Source organism: Seriola dumerili, unplaced genomic scaffold (genome assembly GCF_002260705.1).
Source record: "Seriola dumerili isolate Sdu_G_001 unplaced genomic scaffold, Sdu_1.0 BDQW01000056.1, whole genome shotgun sequence".
Classification (NCBI taxonomy): Eukaryota; Metazoa; Chordata; class Actinopteri; order Carangiformes; family Carangidae; genus Seriola; species Seriola dumerili.
Genome location: NW_019174311.1, coordinates 2,747,614 through 2,754,441, shown reverse-complemented (window position 1 = coordinate 2,754,441; position 6,828 = coordinate 2,747,614).

Genomic DNA, 6,828 nt, shown 5'->3' with positions numbered 1-6,828 from the left:
GGGGAGGGGAGGGGAGGGGAGGGGGGGCAAGAAAGTGAGCAAGCTGCAAATTGTGTGAATAAGAGATGGCTGTTTTTCTCTATTTTTAGCAACAACCTTACATACTGTTACACAGCAGCTGGAAGACTAATCCACAGTAGTGCTGGCTCGCAATATCTGAACAGTAATTACAGGGGGATTTTTTTTTTTTTTGTTATCTTTGGCTGTCACCCATCATTGGATCAGAAGTCCCTCAGCTATATGCAAAGGCCTGCCTGAATTGCAGAGAGAGAGAAAATCCATTACATGAGTGTTGCACATGCCCAAAGACTTGAATATTAACAACCTTCTGGTGGTAGCCTGACAGAATAAACACTTGACAGAATTTTTTTTTTTCTCATGAATCACATTCACGTGGCAGTGCCAGGTGCATAATCCTGCTACAATTCTCCCACTCCCCACTGGTGGTGAGATTTGCTCTGTGTTCAGTGTTGTGATGTGTTGTCAGAAATTCCTCAGCGGCAAATGCTCCCGTTTGTCAAGGGGGTGTGAGGACTTATTTTCCTGGCTTTGAAATAGTTAAAGTATTTGGGGAAAGTTAATGTCTTATGTCTATGACTTTTCAAGGTTAGTCTACTCTAGGTAGCATTATTCCTTGTGTGTAATTATGCTATCAAATGCACTTTCACGTTTTTTTGTCCCTGTAATAGTGATAAAAATATCCTGTTCCTCATGACGATCAATTCCCAGCGCGGCAGTGTCTGTTGAAAAGGTTAATAAGCAAGAGTTTACTGCTCAGTAGCAGAACATTATTTGGAACATGTCTGTAGGCTGATGATGGGATTGTGGATCAATAGTGTCACTTCACCAGGACCTGAGATTTCTTGCTCTCAAAACTCACCCCCCGGTTGTTGCTCTCTTTGGACAAAAGTGTCCTGTTTTCTCACGTCTGGCAGTTTCTTGGACCAAATTCCAGATATCAAACCCAGTCAGTCTGAAAAATAAATATGCATGTAAAATGATTAATGTATGAACAACACTAATTTTGACCTTTCTTTCCTTCTCTTCGCTGTGCATTTCTTTCTTTCCTTCTTTCTTTTTTGGTGAGGTGGATTTTGTTGTGTTTAATGCTGCAGTGATACACTGAAGTAAATCGCTTTCCTCTAATGTGGTGAAATACACACAACGTTGTCATGTTATTTCTGCTTACAGATCATTTTCTATATCCATATAAACAACAGAACAAGTGACAAATGCGAGTAAAAACTCCTTTAAATGGCCTCATCAAATATGGATTATATGAATTATTATGATATAAAATGATATGATAAAAGATACATTACATGTATCTGTGAATATCAGGTATCTGTCTTGTAATAATGAAGGATTGATTGTTGCTGATGATAATAGTAATTATTATAATTTAATGCCCTTTTATTAAGGCTGTATTTCCAATAAACCCACGTGAGATTATCACTTTCAGAAACAATGTAAATACTGAAGGAGAGTATATGTTTTTTTCAAAGTTGGGAAGAGGATTTCCTTTCTTCCCTATCACTTTACCCTTGAGTATCCTCTTAATACTCAATAAACCGTTGGTAAATCCCTGAGGTGAACGTGATCTGAAATTTTAATATGTGACCACTGCAGGTGTAGAACATATTTTGGTCTGCTTTGAAGTGATTAATTCTACTCCTTCTACCACTTATGTTGTGGTTCCAGCACAGTCACAGATTTCTCGCACCTCCTTACCCGGTGGGCTTTCCTGCAGTAAGAGATTAGCTTCATGCTCCTAGTGTTGCTAATCATGTAGAAGGAGTCACGTTGCAGGAGGTTTAGTCAGCGTGTGATCTGAGTAAGGTAACATCATATTTTCAAATGCAGAGTCATGGATTTGGGCTATTTTCACAATTCTTATTTATTTATTTTTTAATTGTTAGAGTTTGCTCTAAAGGTAAATTTGATCGATGAAAATGAAATGCTATACTAACTGTGATCTGGGCACTGATGCTATCATTAACAATCTATCTTCTGCTATTGAAATAAAACCATGGAACCTAAATGAAGAAACACAGCCACTGGAGAGACATTATCACTCAGTCATATGTCATATTAGGGAAAAGTGTTTCACCTTTTTATATACAGTCTGTGATTAGCACTAACCATTAGCAATAACCAAATTTGTGCTGCAGTAACTTACTCATTTGCAGCTGACCTTGTAAAGCTGGAGAGTATTTCATATTTACTACTTTCTATATTATATTCAGTATTATGTATCTTTATTAATATTTCATCTTTATAAAGTTTGTGTGTTAACATCATACCAAGTGCAGAGTCTACAAAGAGCATGAGTAATGTTGGACTCAGAGGACTACACTTTCCTTGTGCTCACAAACACTCAGCCAGTTAGTAAGGATATGGTGTTTTGACAGTGGCATCTCTGCAGTATTTTGGCTTATTGCAGCATAACTCAGATAATATTATTGAGACTGTAACCGCAGTAGGCTTCTGTGTTGGGAGCTATTTTCACTTCAGTGGTTCTCTGGTTTGGAGTTGGGTTTAACAGTCATTTTACGCTAAACATATATAACAAAAGCACGGGTCTATGTCCACAGGAATAGAGAGAAATAATAATGTAGCCTATATGTATGGTCTGATGTACTTGATGTCTAGACCTGTTATTGACAGGTCAATCTTAGGTGAATGCAGGTCATCCGTCTGCACCAGTGGGTCTGCACTTTCCTCACATGAGTGAGAAACCATGATATTGCCATCTGGGAAGCTAAATCCCTCACGGCATCAGACTCACGTGTAAAATATGAATCTTACCACTGTGTTCACCCAGACATCCATATAAAAGACCTAGGAACGAGATAAATAATTATTTTTTAGAATTGTATGTAAGTAGATGATGGGTGTCTGAAACTCTTCAAATGATTCCTCAGTGGCAGCAACACACTTCAAGTGTCAAGTTGTTCTGGGAATCATTTTGATAGCAAACATCCTGCTTCCAAGTTTATTATTAAAAACTTTGCGCAGAGGAAAACTGCTGTCAAAGCAGTCAATGGAGTTTAAGTGGCGGACCATGGGACACCTGGTACACTCTAAAAAATTTAGAATGCCCTACCCTTTGTCTGTTAGCACATTCTGTCACACATAGGGGTTCTTCTTCTGAATATAGATTTCATATTTTTTAAAATTGTTGTGGCATTTTTCCTGTCATTCTTCTCAGCAGTCCGTGCTAACAAGAGATAAAGAAGCCATTATTCAGGCAAAAAAGAAAACTTGAATCTACAATGCAATGGCAACAATGAAAAGAATGAAAAGTATATTTAATAGTGCCAAGATGTGACACTGCAGAATGTGTGGAAATATTGTGCTAGAGTAAAGCCATTATGCATTCAAGGACATTACAGCAGATGGTATCTGTGTTTTGGAGCTTTACACATATGTCAGAAAGTCATGTGAATTTTGTTTCTGTAATATTTCACTTTTTCCTGCTTGCGGCCCCTCTCAATACTGTCTACTCTGATCTGTGCATACATTTTAAACAGCAAATGAATAGGCATGAATGCACCATATGCACTGCATCTGGAGCATTTGAATGTGGGAGGTTACAGCTTTTGATGACTGTGTATATTCTTTGCCATCATTATTGCAGATTTTTAGGTCAATCATCAATGGTACTACTGTGGTATTAGCTGATGCTTATATTTTTCAAGTACATCAAATACAGTCATTCAAATGTTTTTTTTTTATTGTCAATTTTCAGCTTGCTTCCTCAGTTCTTTCAATACCCGCTATTAACAATGAGTGTTATGTTAATTTACTTTTCATCTGAGTGCAGTAATCTAATTTGCTATCTTTGTGCCTGAGTTGTGTCAGAGTAAATTATTCCAGCCTGATGAATGTGTAAAAGCAATGCAGTATTGTATGGCATTGCAATACAAAGCAACTGAATAATGGCTACTTTGCATGATCTTTGGATTAGGCAGAAAGTTCTTATTAAAAAGGATGTGGGCAGACAACAAAGATTACTGAAAGGTTTGGTCCTCCTTGATGGTTAAAGACCTCACTGAGGACAGTTAGCCTACTTTTAGGAACTACTTTCTTTAGAAGAAATAGTCCCTATAAAATATATTTACAGCGTTTCCTGTTGATTATCTAGACTAGAATAACACAAATGCTATTTCTGGAAACAGGTGTTGCTGTTGAATTTAAAAATTGAAAGTCTGTTTTGTGATGCTGTTTGTTTTTAGTTTTGTAAGTACTACAAAGGCCTGTGGTCTAAATAAGGCTACAGTTACCACCACTGTAACAGGATGGCGGAAGAACGTCTCAGAGGAGGATATCTCTGTGAGGGCGGAAAAAACAAAACTACCTTTATTGCTTCTTCTAAATTGCATTTCGGGTGTGCGAAAACACACAGCAAGTAAAGAAAGAGGGGACTACAAGTATAACAGGGCAGGTGGTGAAAGCAGAGATTTTGAGGACAACGCGGGGGATGAGTATGGGGGAGAATGAGTTTAAGTTAGATGCTAACTAGCCCTGCTAGCACCAGGAATCAATTGACCCGCGTCTGCTCTAGATGTTGAGCACCTGTTTTCGAGCTGAGTTTGGCTGCCTAAAGAATTAACTGACGAGCCAAGATGAGCCAGGTCTTCATGGGAGTTACACTCAGTGGCCTGGAGTTTAGTAAAGGGATGTAAGTTTCAGCAGAGAGGAAACACGAAGGTAAGACAACCTGCTCTTCTAAGATGTGTTGATACTATGATGCATCAGTTTGTGGAGCTCAGTGATCAACATTTTGCTAATTGCTAAGCGAATAAGAGTGCCTCTTAGTGTAATTTAGGTTTGATGGTGATCAATCTAGGTGGATAATACGACATAATATTATGATTTATCACCAACACCAGCAGACATATGGTGAGTTCTTCACAGGTGTGAATCAAAGGCTTTGATTTTCAGCTGCAGCTGATTTGATTTTATTGATTAAATCGTGTATTGATGCAAACAGGTGCTTTTCACTGCCTGCAACCCTCTGTTTTTGCACTAGACATCAGATATTTATGCTGTTGGTGGCAAACAACATGTATTGAGGTTTTGGGGTCTCTGCTGTATTCTGTGGTTGATGGATAATGCAGAGATGGAGATGATGAGCTGGAGTTTGTGTTTCCCTGCACGTGTGTATGTAGGATTGTAGGATGAGACACTAGTTATTTGTGTTTCTATCTATATATTTAAAATGAGTTGGAATTCACTGACCCACTGATTTTTATTGTATTGCTGTTTGAAGTGTGGACTTAAATTAAGCAGGCCCACATCTATAAAGAAAGAGAGTGTGTAGCAATATTATTATGAATCCACAGGGCATTACACTGAATTATGTATCAAGTACACAGATACACTTACAAAAAGGGGCTGAGAGAAAACTAGGGTGTTTTGTGAAAGATTTTGCATTATTTAATCATTGTAATTAATGTAATTTAAGCAATGATTGCAGGCAGGTCATTGTTTGTCCAGTTTTTGAGGCTCACTTAAAATTTTGGCTGTTAAGTAAGACTGTGACATTTTCTGCATTGTATATGAGCTCTTGAAGTGACTGAATGAATGTGTTGTTGATGCAGTACACTCTACTTACATTTTGCCATTGCTATGACTACACAGTTGATGGCAACAGATTTGACCATGAACGGTGCACACAGAAACTCACTGCAGCATAGTGACTCGACCTTTGTTGGCATAGGTGTGCAGTTGGTGTACAAACTACCAGTCACCATTCTCAATAGTTCTTTGATTATCATATCAGTTGGCAGCTACACAGGCTGGATGTTAGCCAATAGCCAGGCATCAGCAGCATTCAAATACTACCTCTCCTTCTCAGCCATTGACTGTGACCCATTAAACATAGTTTTTGTATTTCATCTGCTTTGTTTTGCTTTTTATATTCCTCCATGCCAGAGACATGCAGCCAGAGCCGGAGGCATATTGTTTTGGGGTTGTAGTCCATCTGTCTGTACGCATGTCCGTCCCACTCTCGTGGACATGATATCTCAGTAACGCCTTGACGGAACTTCTTCAAATTTGGCACAAATGTCCACTAGGACTCAAGGATGAACTTATTAGAGTCAACCAAGTGGCAATCTATGGTTTCAACTGACAAGAACTTAGCTATGGGTCTCTTTTACACCTAGGAGACGTTTTGCACAGGTGTAACTTATAACAAGGGATGTATGAATGGACTACATGAATTGTATTAATTTCACCTGTGAGTTCCTATTATGGGCTGTCAAAATGGCTGCCCTGACAAATAATCTCTTGTATAATCTTACAGAATTCTGACAAACTGCCCACCCTACATGGCAGGTGTAATATAATTTAATGCTGCAACGAATGATTATTTCCATAATTTATTGATCAGCTGATTATTTTCTTGATTAATTAATTAATTTTTAGGTCTATGTGAGAAAACGTCTATTTAATTAAATACAATGTTTAGACATGGAAAAACAGCAAATTTTCACATTTAAGAACTTAAAACAAAAAGTAACTTTAACAGTAAATCAATTGTCAAAATAGTTGCTGATCAATATTCTGTCATTAATTAATCATTGTAACTCTACAGTGTTTAAGGGAATAGAATAGAATAGAATCCAAAACTTCTATCTACTCCTGAAAAAGTAAAAATCTGGCATAGACGAAGAATGCATTGGGGAGTTTTATATCAGATTGTTTTTACTGTCGTGCTTACAATACAATTATGGAATCAGATTAAAACTTAACAAAGTGTCAGTTTGAATCTATTTGAGTGATCATTGAGAGACATGCTGTATTTTAGGGACAAACAGT